The 15156-nt window shown below is 51.9% G+C and overlaps 1 pseudogene; it reads left to right on the forward strand.

The window, feature by feature from the left end:
* The window catches only part of LOC113176365 (DNA repair-scaffolding protein-like), a 64598-nt pseudogene that overhangs the window by 156 nt on the left and 49286 nt on the right, over positions 1–15156 (forward strand).

Below are 15156 nucleotides of genomic sequence, written 5' to 3' on the forward strand. Positions count from 1 at the left end.
GAGAATGAAGCAGCATGTCCCCGTCCTGGCTTGGTCCACTTAGCGTCCTGTTTTCCGTGTTCACGTGCAGTGTTGGAAACGACGGGATTTCCTTAGGTTTTGAGCTGAACAGTATGCCATTCGCACGTGTCCTACATTTTCTCCCCATTCACTTGGGGTGATTCTGTACCTTGGCTGTAACAGCAATGCAGTGGTGACCACAGGAGTCCTCACGTCCCTTCGGCTCACTGACATCAACTCCTCTGGGTCAGTACCCAGTGGTGGTTTGCTGACTGGACGGTGGATCTATGTTTGGTTTTTGAGAAGCCTCATACCATTTTCATAATGGCTGCCCCCATCCACATTCCCACCCCAGGAGGTCAGGGATCCTATTCTCCATGTCCTGCCAACATGGACCTCTCGTCTCCCTGATAATAGCCACCCTAAGGCACGAGGCAGGGGATGGCCTATTGTGGATCTGATTGGCGTTTCCAAAATAAAAGTGACGTTGGGCACCTTTAGGCACCTGTTGGCTCCATGTGCTCCATTTTTTAATTGGGTTATGGGTGGGATTTGCTATCTCTTTGAGTGAGCTCCTCCTAGGGTTGTTGACCCTTTGTTGGTATCCGGTTTGCCAATACTCTCTGCCATTCCGTGGGTCGCCTTTACTCTTTATTTTACATCTGCATGACTAATGGAAATTAGCCCCTTTCAGAAAGGAAATTTGTGAACTCAATTATAGCTGAGCATGCTTAATAGATGTTCGCAATTTCAGTTTTGGGATGATACTAAAGCAGGATCAATTAATTAATTAAAAGCTGACTCATTTGAGAAAGGATTGGAGGCAGCTGAGATGAGAGGCACATAATGTGAAATCAGCAGAGATTAAGGGGAAGGCAAGAGAAAGCTAAAATGAAGTCGGCACTGGAATTAATGCTCAGGAAGGTGGCGCAGCGCTCTGCACAGCTGTTCAAGATGAGTCCATCAGGGCTCCTCAGGGGTTTTGCTACAAAGCATGAGAAGATAAGGCCAATTACCAGGGTTAGAGTGGTCATGAATTAAAACATAGCAGTCAAGATTGAAATAATCAATAATATCAGAAGCCTTTGTGTCAAAGATCTAAAAGGAACTATGAAAATTAATCTGGGTTAAATTCAGAAAAAAAGTCTCCATGAATCTAATTACAAAATGAATTAAATCAATTTTCAACTTATACGTGGTTCCCGTGGCCACAGGAGTGAGGAGGTTGCTGGTTGTGGCTGCCCTTCCAAACTGCACTGGCCTTTCTTCTTTTGGGAAATGTCTGTCTAGGTCTTTTGTCCATTTATCGATTGGGCTATTTGGGGTTTTTTGGTGTTGAGTTTTTGAGTTCTTTATATATTCTGGATATTAATCCCCTGTCAGAAGAGATCTCCTCCCGTTCTGTAGGATCTTTTTTTCACATTTTAAATCATTTCCTTTACTGTGTAGAAGCTTTTCAATTTGGTGGCATCCCACTTATTGACTCTCACTTTACTTCTTGAGCTTTGGGGATCTTGCTGCGGGAGTCAGTGCCTGAGCCAGCGTGATGGAGGTTGGCACTTGGTGTCTCCGTCAGGTACAGCTGGGAGTCTAGGTGTTTGATCCGTGGACTTTGTGCATCGTAATAGAGAGGGGTCCAGTTCCATTTTTTACAAATGGCCAGTCAGTTTTTCAAGTACCATTTGTTTAATCGGCTGTCTTTTTCTCCATCTTGTTTTTTTGGCAGTTTTGTCAAAGATGGGATGACCGGTTGTCTGCATGGGCTCCTCTCTGTGTCCTCTATTCAATTCCATTGGTCTTCATGAATAAAAATGGCCAACAAATAGATGAAAAAAATGCTCGATGTAATTAGCATCAGGAAAATGTCAATAAAAACTACACTGTAATTTCATCTCACCTGTTAGAATGGCAATTTTCAAGAATACAAATGATAAATGCTGGTGAGGATGTAGGGAGGAAATACACTCATGTGTTGTTTGGTGGGACTGCAAATTAGCACAACCACTATGGAAAGCAGTATGGAGATTCCTCAGACCACCAGACCTGGGGACCCCACATGACCCAGCTATCCCACTCCTTGCTATTTGTCCAAAAAAACTAAGGTCATCACACTGTAGTGATATTTATAGCAGCACAATTCGCCGTAGCCAAGTTATGGAACCAGGCTAGGTACATGTCAACAGATGAATGGCTGAAGAAACACACACACACACACACACACACACACGCGCACGCGCACGCACTATGGAGTTCATCTCAGCCATAAAGGGAAATGAAATTGTCATTTGCTCTTAAGTGAATGAAATTGGAGATAAGCCAGTAAAATAAGTGGAGGGTTGACTATTTTCTCTCATATGTGGAAGCTAGAGAGAAAAAAAGGAAAATAAGGAGGGATCTTACAAAACAGAAGCACCATCATAGAGTAGAGGTAGGGGACCAAGGGGGAGGAAGGGAGGGAGGAAGGGGGAAAACTGGGGAAGACACTGACCAGCTAGCCCAGTGCTCATGTGGATAGACCACAGGGAATCCCACGTCTATTATAATCATATCAATGACAATATATGAAGTGTATATTTCACACATTTTTCATATATTGAAATATGTGTAATTTACCAGTAAAAAACATGCATGTGCAAACAGGTAGAAGACCAGAACAGAGGAGGTAAAGGGCAGAGGAAGGGGGTGGGGGAAGAGGAAGACTGGGAGGAAACGGAGTGAGTCCACGCTGTGCGTGCATGAATGTGCTACTGTGTCTAATTGCAATGCATTAATAAAACAGGAAAAGAAAACACTACGAATAAATAAATAGCAACAATAATGTCAGGCACTAAGTATCTCTGAGACACCAGAGAGTCTAGTAGATGTGCCAACGTCTGGGACTGACCAATTTACTTCTGTTTTGACGTCTTGTGCAAATGAGCTAGGAGATGCAGGTTTTCATTTCTAAACATTTAGACACCAAGATTCCAACAAAAGGGCCTAAGGAAACATTGGCGTCCTTATTCCCACTGACTTCCAATACTAAACTGAGGCACAAAGCCGTTATTGATTACCCAAGCCATTCTCCAATCATAAGACACAGGGCAAGTGTCACCGCGTGGCTTGTGTTCTGGGGTTCAGGTGTAGTACTATAAGGTAGATTGAACCATGTGTGCACCTGTGGAGGCGCCTGAGCGGTGCTGTCCAATATGGCAGCCACTGAGCCCTGGGAAGGCAGCCAGCCCGAATGGAGGATTGCCAAGGATGAAATGAGCCTGGGAGTTCAAAGACTCACTACAAAATAAGAATGCAAAGTATCTTATTCATAATTTAAAATATTATTGCATTTGAAAGGATTGTATTTAGACACATTGGATAACTAAAATAGATTATTAAAATTAATTTTATCTGTTTCTTTTTCTAAACATGAGTGTGTCTACCAAAACCAAAAAACTTCATCTGAGGTCCTGTGTTTTCTACTGGGCAGTGCTGGTCTGGAATTGGAGACAGAGTCTGAAGCAGATCCCTTGTGCAGGTGGTGACAGCTGTCTCAGGACTTCACTGAGTGACATGCTGACAAGGGGACTTCACAAAGAACGTGCACACCAGCCCACAGCCCCATCCAGTGAAGGTGACACTCTGGCGTCATTTGGAGCCGTGTGGCTTTTGTGTCTGTTGACAGACTTTCGATAAAGACATAGGTTCGCTGAGATCACGTCATGAGTTTCCCCCTCCCCCTGGCTACGAGTTTAAAGGCCACAGTTATCACAGTTGGGCATCCCAACAGGGGACCGTCACGACTCATTTAGGCCCGTTCCCACGGCTCGACAGTTAGACCACATTGTGCCAGTCCCTCCTAGAACACACGCTCCTGGGCGCACAGTGAGGGCCTCTCCTAAGAAGAAAACACACTGAGCACCCTGGCCTGGCCCAGGAGCCTGGAGCAGGGCGACATGAGACCCCTGCCGTCCCCTCCCCACCATGGGGCTGCCCCCACCAGGAGAGAGGACCGTTCCTGAGCCGGCCCAGGGAAGAGCGGGCACCCTCATTCCCGGGGCCTGTGGAGAGCAGAGCAGGCCTCACCACCCCGAGGGGAGACAGCCCTGAGGCAGCTGGGCCAGTTGTCTGCATGGGGGTTGGTGCTCCTCCTTGGTGCAGATCCGGGCCACTGGCTCAGAGGGGACACTCTCAAGGCACATGTGGCCAAACTTACCGGCCTGTGACCCAGGAGTACTGCGGTGGTCCTACTCAGGCACCCAGAGTGGCTCCACTGGACTAGGAGAACGTGGCTCCTCCGAGCTCTGTCTCCATGTCTTTCCTTACGGGATTGAGTTGTCTGTGTCAGTATTTTCCCTTTTCCTGATAAACTTTTTCTGTTCTTTTGGTTACTTTCTAGCGTTGTTGCCCATACACATCGATAGAACAGAATCAGTCAGTTATTGACTGTGTGATCATGTATCTTCCCATTCGTTGTGTGTTTCAATGTTTTGTTTTTTTTTTTCATGTTTTTATGTATATTTCTGTGCTGATCCTCCTGAGGCTCCTCCTCGGCTTTCTATAGCTCGTCTGTGTTTCAAGCCTGTTAAAGTTTTCACTTTTTACATTTAAATTCCACTTAGTCTGAAGTTGATTTTGGTGTGTGTCCTCAGGCAGTGGTGGGGGTCGAACGCCCGTCTCTCAGGGGGAAACCACCTGATTGGAACCCTGGCCACTTCCCAGGGTGCCAGTTCTCTGGCCGGCTGACTGCAGGCCATCACTGGGGACGGCGGGGAGGGAGGCCTGCCACCGGTGCTGGCTGCAGCCCCTGGTGGGGAAGGTGCGGATTTATCCCACACTGAATTTTCTCCGCATCTTTTGAGTATGACTTTACCCTTTTGCCACAGAATGCATTTGTATTTCTTGCAGTGACTTGTTCTGCTTCTTCCCTTTATTTAGTCTTAGAAGGTCATTGGCAGCTGTTGAGCGAGGTCTAGCCTTGGGTTTGTCTTGGGATCTGGAAGATCGGCGTTTTATTTTGTTTATATCAACCAAGATCTTGGTGGGACTCATACCCAGTGGCTTCTCTCACCATCTCGACTTCTGGGAAAATTTTATTTTACCTGCTTTTCTTGAAGGTGGATGTCAGAATCATTTTCCAAATAAAACTCTTACTAGAATTTGGCTTGATATTTTTACAAAATTCTGTCTTAACAGTGTGCTTCTTCTGTCTCCTGGCCATTTGTGAACCCTCTTTGTTTTCCAGACGCCCAGTGGCACGCTCTTTCCAGTGGGAAAGGAAGGATCGAAGGAGGCACATGGCAAAGGTACCCGAGGGGGACACAGTGGGTCAGTAGGGAGGGCTGCCATTGGGGCCGGGCTGGCCTAGCAGGTGACCTGCCAGGAGGTCACAACCATGAGCCTTTCTGAGCCCTGCAATGTACACATGGCTGTAGATTTGTCATTGTCAAAAGAAAGGCGTTGAATGACAAAGTGTTTACTGCTGTCCTTCCCTCTGCCCGCGTCCCCTCCATCCCCTTCCCTGGAACTCCGGGGTGTTGGAGCTGTCGCGGGTGTTTCTGGAGTCCCGTGAAGGCAAGGTCAGCAGGAAAGACAAGGATCGAGGTGGACGGGATATATACTGTGCTCCGCAGCCATCTTGGTCTAGGGCAGGTGCTGCCAGCCATCCTGGGGCAGGACAGGATCCCGGGAAGACTTCTCCTGCCTACAACTAACGTGTGTTGTGAGATGTCAGGGCCAGAGGGTCGCTGCTCGGGGCGTACGGCCCCGAATCTGCCCCCGCAGCCCTGCAGTGTAGGAGGAGCAGGTCCAGAGCACACACAGCCAGAGCTAGGCTGCGGGGATCCTTCCAGGGAGAGGTGCGTGCCCTGCGGGAGAGCTCCTGGGCTCACGGGGTGGGGGGGTGGGGGGGTGGGGGGGAGGGGGGGCTCTCTCTTCTTCCTAATGCAGCTTGAACAAATTAAAATGCAGCATGCACTCTTCCAACTATTTTGTAAACCCTGTGAAACAGATTTATCCAAATTCCCTAGGAGCTGTGGGTGGAGCTGACGTCTCTGTCATCCAACTTGTCATATGACATCCTCATAGCCACTTGGTCTTGTCTTGACCATTCCGTCTGCTCCCAACAAAACTGCATGGAAATTGCCCCCAACACAGTGAAACAACTTGAAGAAATAAGCATTCCGATGCCAAAAATCACAGACATACCATCAATGAGCCAATGAGACTTATAGCTGCTCAGTTAAATAACTCTACAGAGCATAGCAGTGATTTTGAAGTCCAAAATGCTCTTGCGTATGCCTCAGTTTCCTATAAGCTTCACATTTTTATATGGACCATAATAAAATTAGAGTACCAGGGGAGGTAGTGAGGCAGTGGGAGAAACCCTAGCGGAAAAACAGCAGAGTGGGCCTTCAAAATGGCCCAGCCCCTTCTTGGCTCCCGCAGTAGATTCTGAAGTCACAATAAGGAAGAATCTAGACGCTCAGAAAGTGAAGACAGTATAAATAACAATGAGAAAAACGATCGTAAGAATCTTCCTCAACAAGAGACAAAAATCAGAAGGTAAAAGTGATGCAAGGAAAACAACCCTTATTCCCCCTGTGAGGAACCAGTGCTGCCAACTGTCACGTGAGGAGATAACCACCCAGTTTGTGGCAAGAAATGATAGACAAAGTTTTATAAAGTTGTGTGACAGTGCAATAAAAATTCCATGATTTAAAGTTTTAAAAGCATTTCTTAGCTGAATTTCTCAGCTTTGAAGAACTCAAAGATCTGTTGTGGTTCCTTTTGCACTTCTTCCTGGGCTCCACGCACAGGTGTAGCCTCAGGGTCCCCTCCTCAAAGCCCTGGAGCCAGCCCTCACCTTCCTCTCCCTGGTCTTCTCAGCTCCGTGTGGAGAGGAGGTCTCCGCCCACCTAGAGCTTACTTCCCACCGAGGAACCCGGTTGGCAGGCTCCACGCTCCGGCCCAGCGTGCAAACGCATCCCAGGTTCCTCAACAGATGACCAGGTGATTCAGGGGCAGGGCCTCCCTTAAGAGGGACCAGAGGGGGACAGCAAGGCCCGGGCACAGAGTACAGCCTCAGGCCCAGGGTCAGATCTACACCGGCCTTCCCCTGCATCCACTGTGGACAGCACAGCAAACATCACGACACCAGGAGAGACCTCCCTACACGGCGCATGGGCCTTTGAAATGGCCCTGCACTGCCTTTGAAGCTGCTTCATGTGCCTAAGGATGTCTTAGCCTTCAGGGCCTTCTACTGGACAGCCATCATGGCCACCACCACATCATCACCACTATTATCATTATCACCACCATCACCACCACCACCATCACCACCAACAACATCGTCAACACCACCACCATCAACATCAACACCACCATCAACATCAGTACCACTGCCATCATCACCATCATCACCACCACCACCATCACCACACCAACAACATCATCAACACAACCACCATCAACATCAACACCACTGCCATCATCACCATCATCACCACCACCATCATCACCACCAACAAAAACATCAACACAACCACCATCAACATCAATACCACCGCCATCATCACCATCATCACTACCACCACCATCACCACACCAACAACATCATCAACACCACCATCATCAACATCAACACCACCATCCACATCAACACCACTGCCATCATCACCACCAACAAAAACATCAACACAACCCCCATCAACATCAACACCACCGCCATCATCTCCACCCCCTGACCATCAACACCGCCATCATCACCACCACCACCATCACTGTCTTACAGGAGGAAAACCCGAGGCATTCATGCCACTGGTCATTAGGGCTTTGGGTCCTGAATCGATTGCTCCCTTAGAAAGCAGGCGGGTTCCTTCAGCGTGACTTCCCTGTACAGACCCTGTGCAGACTGAGCCCCACCCCACCCCCACCCGTGTGCTGTGTGGTGACTCAGGTGCCCTAACGTGTTCCTTTGAACCAGGGCTCCAGTGGGCTGCTCCTGCCAAGCCCCCCTGGCTGTTCTGATGGCTCTATGACTCTAGACTGGGTTGCAGGCAGCCCGACTGGGGCAAAACCAGACTTCCGTGTGACCTCCCGGTCCTCTGGGTGGTCCCCGCCGCCCCTCTGAGCCTGTGCTGGGGTTGTGGGTGGGGCTCGCCCACAAGGGCAGTGGGGGGTCTGGAGCCACCTACAGGAGTCAGCAGGAGTCTGGCGTAGGAGTCAGAGCTGAGAGGCTGGGTCCCAGGTGGAGTGGCAGGTGGAACAGGCCCCGGTTACCGCAGGGACTGCTGGGGTTGGGGCAGGGCAGCCCGGATTGGGGACACATGGCTAGACAGGGAAGCTGCGGGTGTGGGATGACCTGGGACATGGGGTAAGAGACCTACATTGTGTTTTACAGGTGACAGGAAGCCTACTGAGGGTCCCTGACATTCCCTTGTTTATACTGATGCTTCTAAGGGTAAAAGTCACACAGCAACCCATGCTGGTGGCAGACCCCTGTGTCAGCGTCATCCAGGCACCTTGCCCCATCACTAGACAGAGGAGGACATGCTTCCCTTGCAGCCTCCCTTAAGGACACGCAAACATGGCCCAGTGGCAGCCGACAGACCCTGCGTGGAGAGGCAGAGAGGGGCCAGGCTGTGGCGGCTCAGACCCAGCTGGGGCCGGACAGCGGCGGGGAGCAGGCGGGAGCGTGGGTGAGACCACAGGCCCCGGGGGACTGAGGACACACTGTGGGTGTCAGGGCTTGGGCTCTCGCTCTGGCTTCTTGAGAAATGTGCTTTTGACCAAAAGAGAACAGATTTGCAAGGCATCAGGAGCCCAGAGAGAACTGGCCGCGTCTGAATCCGAGGCGTCTGTGGAAAATCCCCATTTGGACCTGGAGGAGGGACGGGCAGGCCAGGGAGCTCCAGGGCATCAGCTTGGGGTTGCCAGAGGAGAGGAGGAAGGCTGAGCCTGGCCTCCACTGACTCCTTTCTCCCGACTCCAAGACCCCTCCATTCTCTGCCTCCAGCCAACCTGCTCCCAGGGAAATCGGCGTCTGCCGACAGCATCAAAGTTAAAGAAAAACTGGCCACAGACTTAAAACCCAGTGCCCACAGGTAGCCCTTCCAAAGGGTCCCCACGTCCAAGGCGATCCAACCTGGCGGGACTCTGAGATCCGAGTTTGTCATCAGAGAAGGGCTCTCTCGGTGCCATAAACGTGAATCACTCACCTGTCGCCTCCTCTGCCTGAGACTGAGGCCACCCTTGAAAGGAACAGAGACATTAAAAGACATCAGATGGCCTCTAGAATCTCTGTTCTAGAATTCACTTTTGGCAACTCTACTGAGTTTATTCCCTGGCAGATTTTTGCCGCAGTAAAAGCACACACCATGGTTATTGTCTTAGGGTGACTCATGCAATTTCCAGGTTGAGTAGTCTTCTGGTGTATGACCCCAATTTGCAGGTTAGGAAGTAGAGATCCAAGGCGGAAAAGAAGCCAGAGGATCTTAGACGTGTGAAAGGGCTGAGGCCTAGGGTTTGGGTCTCTTCCTCCCTCCCTCCCTTCCTCCCCCCCTTCTTTCCTGTACCAGGAATTGAACTCAGGGGCACTCAACCACTGAGCCACGTCCTGGCCCTATTTTGTATTTTATTAGAGACAGGTTCTCACTGAGTTGCTTATGCCCTTGATGTTGCTGAAATGGCTTTGAACTCATGACCCTCCTGTCTCAGCTTCCTTCGGCTCTGGAGGATTACAGGTGTGTGCCACCATGCCTGGCTCAGTTCTCTTTCTATTATAGTAATTTTAATTTTAAGGGGTCGTGTATTATTCTATTGGGAGGAGTGGACAATTCTCCAACTCAATACCTGTTCTGCTATTTTCACTGAGAGAATTATAAGGAACAACAGGATGTTTTAGCTCAATGAGAATTTAAGGATGGCTTAGGCTTCAGAGCCTTCTACTGGACAGCTATCATCACCACCACTATCATCACCACCACCACCAACAACATCAACACCACCGCCATCACCACCATCATCACCCCCGACAACAACAACATCATCAACACAACCACCACCATCACCACCATCATCACCCCCGACAACAACAACATCATCAACACAACCACCACCATCACCACCATCATCACCCCCGACAACAACAACATCATCAACACAACCACCACCATCACCACCATCATCACCCCCGACAACAACAACATCATCAACACAACCACCACCATCACCACCATCATCACCCCTGACAACAACATCACCACCGCCATCACCACCACCATCATCATCAACATCGTCCACACAACCCCCATCAACATCAACACCACTGCCATCATCTCCACCCCCTGACCATCAACACCGCCATCGTCACCACCACTACCATCACTGTCTTACAGAAGAAAACCCCGAGGCATTCATGCCACTGGTCATTAGAAGTGCTGAGAGTGAAACAGGCGTCCCCCGCCCGCCCACACCTCTCTAATGCAGCACGTCACTGTTCTGTGTGAGTGCTGGTTTCTTTGGGGAGGTACAGACCCAGCGCACCTCATGGAAGGTTAGAAAGTTCCATGTGGCTTGGGGGTGGCTTGTGGCCTGCTGATGTTCCCTGAGTGAATCCGGCGAGTGGATCCTGAGTAGAATGAAAGCAGACTCCAGGGCCTGGGACCTTCTCAGCGAGTGCTTGAGAGCGGCCTGTCCTAGCCAAGCCAGAGCCCCGTGGCAGTCAGCCACAGGAGAGGCCAGTGGCCGAGTGCTACCTTAATTCTGGAGCAAACACGGGGTATTTTTTTTAGGATAATGTACAGGCAGAGAATGTGACTGCTAATTTCTTTTTGGAGACAACAGAGGGAAAGAAGAATAGAACAGAACTTATTTTGCCAACACTTCTTGATCTTCTTTTGACAGAGGAAGTTAAAGCCGTAATTCCCAGGTGCCAAGCCGGAGCCCGAGACAAGCTCCCGGAAGACCCATGAGGTCAGCAGGGAGGAGCCAAGGAGAAGCCCTCTGCACTGAGTCCCAGGGCCTGGGTTTGGTCAGAAAACCACGGAGATGGTTTCAGAAAAATGCTTCTGTTTCAAAAATATGAGAATTGTGTCAGTGTGGGACTGCAAGTGACAGTTCTGGCAGACAGTGAGATAAAGGGGGAAGAATCCTGGGGGAAAGGGGAGAGGTCGAGGCCTGGACTCTGGTGTCAGTCCTGCTACTTAGCTGCCCAGTGATGGAGGGTCCTGTTAGTCAATTACCTCGGATTAGTCATGGCTTTGAGGCTCTGGGATGTGATAACTGTTCTGGTTGATACTGGGGAATGTGTAGTCCCAAAAGATGCAGGATTTAAGTTAGAGAATGCACCCCAAGTCCAGGAAAGCCCTCTGAGAGCGGGTTTTGAATCTAAACTGCTTGCAGCACGTTTACTTTCCGTCAGGTAGAAGCCATCAGTCCTGTAAATCTGACCCCACAGGATGGAAGATGGAGCCACAGCTCTGGGGGACAGAACTTCTCCTTTAACTGCCTGCCTGCGCCGGGTGCGTGAGCTGCTGCCCTTGGTGATTACAGAACTCCAGGGAGCTCAAGCAAGACCCCGGGTCCCCGAGTGTCCCCACCGCCGCCGAGCTCCGTGGTGCTGGCCAGAGCACAGGGCTTCCCACACCAGCAGGCGCTACGTCACTGCCGCCAGCCCAGGATTCTATGCCCTGGAACAAGAAAATGAGCCCATCCCCTGGTTTTATTTCCCACGTGCTTTGTTCCCAGGGCCCTGGTGGCAGTCCTTCACCTCTGGGGGTACCAGAGATGGATGTCTGCCTCTGTCTCTCTGCCTCCCCGTCGTCTCTGTCCATCCCCCACGTAGTAGTCACCCATCAGGAGGCAGAGCCGAGGCCCTCAAGGCCCGAGTCCAGAGGGAGGCAGGAGGCTGCCCAGGGTCTCCTTGGTCCTGGGGCCCACCTACTGTGTGCTGAGGGCCCGATGCCACTCCGCGCAATCCCAGGAGGCACAATCCCAGCCACCACCCCACACAGCAGCAGGAAAGGTGCTCACGGCACCCTCCGCAGAGGGCAGCGGCCTGGACAGTCCCTGACACACCGGGGTCTTCCCTGCAGCTCAGGGAGGTGTAGCACCCGAACTGCATTCTGGGCAGGACTCTACAATCCAGGGGCCTCACCTTCTCCCCCGAGACAGGAGGGTCTGTGTCCGAGTCCTGGAGAGCCCCGAGGTGGGCCCGGGAACCTCCAGAGGCTCCTGGCTGTGCTGCCCCAGGTGGAGGGGAGAAGTCCCCGCAGCCTCTGCCCTGTCCTCATTCTGACTCCACCAAGCTAGCGAGTGGACGGCCTCAGGGGGCAGGCCAGGTCCTCAGGCCAGGGACCCCATTTCTGGAGGCTGCTCTGCAATGATCCAGTGCCAAGGGCGAAGGTCCCCCGACACGAAAGGAGGAACGCACAAGCTGAGACATAACGGACATCCAGGGGCCGTCCAGGGGCCGTCCTGCGGGTGCGTCTGTCTGAGCCTGGGGCGATGGATGGCAAGGGGACTCAGGGAGATGCCGGCAAGGACAATCTTCCCGAGGACCCGGCTCTCACTGCATGTTCACTCCGAGAGAACCACTAGGGTCTTCTTTCCATCAAGGGTCTTTCTAGATCATCTCAAAAGTCCTGTAACACACTCTGTTGGCTCTAAGAGGCCTTCATCTAAAAGGTTCAAAATGTTTCAGGTGACACTAAGGAAACAGGAACCCTGCCCGGCCCGTTTGTGTACCGGTGAGATGGATCCTGGTTTCAGAAATAAGAAAATGTGAACCAATGTGCCTCAGCATCCTGAGACGCAGCCATCCACACGGGAGCTGAGCGGAGCTCCACCGGGAGGGGACGTCAGGGGGGGACGGGGCGAGGGCCCTGCCATCCGCTGTCCTTTGTCCCCCTGGGGCCTGGTGCAGTGTGTGGACTCGAGCAGTGCCCAGTCACTGGGGCTTCTCAGGGGCTTCACGCCCCATTATTTCTTGATGTGGGACTGTGCTCTCCATGGGGGGGCGCTGCTGGCCAGCGGGGGCAGGCCAAGGACAGGTGCCTGACGTGGCCGAAGAGGCCAAAGAGGCCGGCAGAGCAGAAGGAAGAGAAGTCGGCGACTGGCAGGCACAGAGGGTGACCACCTCAGCAGCCTCGCGGGGTTCTGTGGGAGCCCCTCACAGAGAAACCCGTAACCACAGGGTACCAGGGTGCAGGGCCTCAGGCCTCTCTCCTTCCAGGGCAGAGGGCAGCAATTCAGCAGAACTAGACCCCGACTCCACGAGAGAGACCCCACCGTGGGCTCTGAGGTTGGTTAGCAGCACGATTTGGAGTTTCTGGCCTCCGCCCACAGTATCAGGGGCAGGAATCACGCAGCAACGTGGCTTGGCCTCAGCTCCCCTGGACAGCGCGGCTCCTCGGGTGGCAGCAGTGGGGGTCCTCCCTGTGTGGTGCACTGGGACCCAGGCTGTGGGCAGGTGCTTCCCAGGACCAGTCTGAAGAAGTCTGTCCTTACTGCAGTTAAATGACAGCTCTCCAACTGAGGTATGAACCCAAACCCAGCAATATATCACTGGCTAGCACGAAAACATGAAATGAAAAGATGCAGGAGCTGCGTTGGGCACCACGCTCTGCATAACTCACTGAGAGAACGAGGTGGTGACTTTCTATTGTAAAGGGAGCCATTCACAACAAAAGGATATAATTGCTGTGACCTTTTAAGCAGGGAAACACATTGTCTTTATAGAGGAAAATGAACGTCAGCAACTTAAGAGACATGGGCAGAAACCAAACGAAGTTGGAGACCCTGTCCAGTAGGTCCACCTGTCGTTGACAGGTCAGTGAGAAAATTGTACACAAAGGGAGAGAAGAAATGGACAGAGGAATTAAGAATGGTCTGAGGGAGGAAGCACCTTGGGAAATGGGACTTTTTCTCCATGTCCATGGGAGATGGGATAAAATGCACCAAGTGTTAGGCTATAAATAAAACCTCCAACTGGCAAGAGCAGAATGTATGTGGATTGTATTCTCAGACCACAGCACTCAGACACAGAAGAGAACAGGAGAGGAAGGAAGGGAGGGTGGAGAGAAGCTGCTCACATTTAAAAATTTTGACCTTTGAAAATTAAAATAAGAAAAACCTCTTTATAATCCTGAGTTTAAAACAAAGGGAAGGTCATAGGAGACCCATTGAGGTGGAAGGAGGACCAGGCCCCTGGGCCTAGCGCTTGGTTCTGGCCTTCTTTGCAGAGTGACGGTGTCACTTCCCCAGCCACAGTGGGGTCGGGTCCCCTCCCCTGGCGTTTGGACTGCGCTCTGATCCACCTGCTCCGAGGGAGCCCTGCAGCCAGGCCTCTGGAGATACCTGTGCAACCTCTGCTGCTTGGGAAGGGGGAGACCTGAGCTGGCCCTGGGGGTGCTCAACCCCAGGCGAGCAGCACACATCAGACGAAGCCCTTGGGACTTCCCAGCCGGGGTGGACTCCAGCCTCACCAGAGACCTGCCCACCACCACGGGGACAGAAGAACCACCAGCTAAGCCCTGCCTGACTGCTGACACAGCCGTCCTGCCAACCCCGAGTGTTTACGTGAACTGCTCTAGTCCTGCTTCTTCAGAGAGGAGAAGGAGCACACTGGGCAGTCCAGCTGCAGAACAGGAGCCGAGGTCATGGTTTTCTGTCCTGGAGAAACACCACACCCGGCCCTGGACTGCGACCCCTCAGCTAGTCGGCTGAGTGTCTTTGGCCACTCGCATCTGGTTTTTGTAGGGGCCACAATGATTAATTAATGTGAGTCTGAAGGAGTCTGCATTTTCTAAGTGTGGAAGGTGTTGCTGCCCTGCTGTCCCCCGGGGCTGTGCTGTCCACTCGGGCTGGGCAGAGTGAGGGCAACTTCATAGGCACACACTTGGCCTTTTATGCACTGACCCCATAACCAGAGGATTCTTCCAACTCCCAAGTCTGTCCACTCCACTCACATGTATTCCAGACAGCAGATCTGGGGGCTCCCCGTGAGCTGAAGAAAGGCTGCACCCCACTCCTCTCCAGCCAGCACGGGGTCCGTGATGCACCCTCGAGAGCCTGGGCTTCAGGGTCACAGCCTGTGTCCAGCAGCCCTCCGGGGTCTGGACACCTGCTTTTCCCTGAGGTATCACCCTCTCCAGGGAGCCCTGGAGAACCCCTGTGTCG

This window comes from Urocitellus parryii (genome assembly GCF_045843805.1).
Source record: "Urocitellus parryii isolate mUroPar1 chromosome 3 unlocalized genomic scaffold, mUroPar1.hap1 SUPER_3_unloc_2, whole genome shotgun sequence".
Taxonomy (NCBI): Eukaryota; Metazoa; Chordata; class Mammalia; order Rodentia; family Sciuridae; genus Urocitellus; species Urocitellus parryii.